This window comes from Myotis davidii, unplaced genomic scaffold, assembly GCF_000327345.1.
Source record: "Myotis davidii unplaced genomic scaffold, ASM32734v1 scaffold8, whole genome shotgun sequence".
In the NCBI taxonomy this organism is placed as follows: Eukaryota; Metazoa; Chordata; class Mammalia; order Chiroptera; family Vespertilionidae; genus Myotis; species Myotis davidii.
This window is the reverse complement of record NW_006299520.1, coordinates 2,373,097-2,374,796: the sequence shown is the minus strand read 5'-3', so window position 1 is coordinate 2,374,796 and position 1,700 is coordinate 2,373,097. Positions and strand designations below refer to the sequence as shown.

Genomic DNA, 1,700 nt, shown 5'->3' with positions numbered 1-1,700 from the left:
GTGCGGAATTCTAAATTTTATTTCTTTAAATGAATTAAATATAGTTTTATATGCTTCGTCCAAAAATCTCAATAGCTAACGTCTTGAGAGTTCAAAATTTCTTGTTTTTTATTATTGGTGAATTACTTATTTGTGTATTTGGTAAATTTTTATTGCAAGATCATAATTATTTGAACTTGACCTTGGAGACTCTTGAGGAACTTGGATGAAGGTTCTTTAATCTAGAGAGGGTTTGATTTGGTTCTGCCAGAGGCATGGGGGGACTATCAAACTGAGACAACATAAGTTTAATTCCTCATAACGAAATGTTCCTGACTCTTTCTGAAGTTTAATTTTTATATAATTGGTTACAATAATTTCAAGATTACATGAAAGTTGTAACATCTATAACTTTCACCAAGATTTTCTGAATTCCTAACATTTTGCCACAGTTGTTTTCTATCTACTAGTATCTTATTAATCTTTTTCAGAACCATTCAAGAACAAGCTTCAGACATGCTGTGCCATCACCCACAAATTCTCCAGTGTATATTTCCTAAGAACAAGGATGCTCTGCAATGTTACCATCACTCAACTATTCATAAAGGAAATAACCATCGATGCAGCAATACTATCTAATCCTCAGATTTCCCCAGAACTTTCCGCCCTGTATCAACCGTCTTTTCTTTCTGGTGCAGGATCTATTCCAGGATTAAACATTACATTTACCTTTATTTTATTTCAACCTGGAACAATTATTCAGCCTTTCCCTTTTATGAGTTTGAAAGATTTTTTTCCCTAATTTCTACCCATTGTTTATATTTCTGCCTATTCTTTCACATAGAATAATTAAAGTTTTCATTTACTCATAGAATAATCTTTCACCTCCTTAAATCTCTTCTCCAGGCTAAATCTTCTTAATTGTTTTAATTGCATCAAATATATTATAGTTTTTAGTTTGGTTCTCTGTCTTTTAAAATATAATTCCAGTTCAAAAATACTTTGGTCAAGGCTTCTGATTAGAATAAGCACAGCCAATTTTGTAAATTAGACATATATTTACACCAAAATTTTGGAGAATTTTTGGCATGAGAGACCAAACACATGACTATAGGAGGATTGCTGGCACAGTGTTGTGTGTTTGCCATTGTAGTTGGTTTTGTCTTTTTCAGTCCCATTTCAAGACACATCAAGAAACAAAACTTTGGAGACAATAAGCAGATCAGTGGTTCCCATCTATCTTAGGTGATTATGTGTCAATGCAGATTCATCACGGTAACAAATGTACCATCTGGGAAGGAATGTTGATAGTGGGATAAGCTATGCATGTGTGGGGGCAGAGAGTATATGGGAAGTCTCTGTACTTTCCTCTCACTTTTGCTTTGAATCTAAAACTGTTCTAAAAATAAAATACATTAAAAAAGAGAAGGTATTGATATTAGTTCGATTAGGGTGCTGGGATATCAAGGACTTCTTCCAATATTCATTTTAGTTTATATATTACATGTTTTACAGAATTATAATTATACAGGGTTGGGCAAAAGTAGGCTTACAGTTGTTCATATGGGAAATACAATAATTAATAAATAATAATGCAAGGATAAACTCTGTTTTGCATATTCACAACAGTAAACCTACTTTTGCCCCCACCCTGCAGTGTGTATTCCAAGTTAGTCTGTTCTTTTCCCTTAACATTATTTTATAAATCTTTGCCCAATTGC

The 1,700-nt window shown here is 32.9% G+C and overlaps 1 long non-coding RNA gene across 1 annotated transcript in view; it reads left to right on the top strand.

The window, feature by feature from the left end:
* The window catches only part of LOC107184898, a 32,967-nt gene extending 32,254 nt beyond the window's left edge, over positions 1 to 713 (top strand). The window contains exon 2 of the long non-coding RNA XR_001515797.1: positions 471 to 713. This is a non-coding gene — a long non-coding RNA (uncharacterized LOC107184898). The remainder of the gene's footprint in view (positions 1 to 470) is intronic.
* Positions 714 to 1,700: the final 987 nt, after the last annotated feature.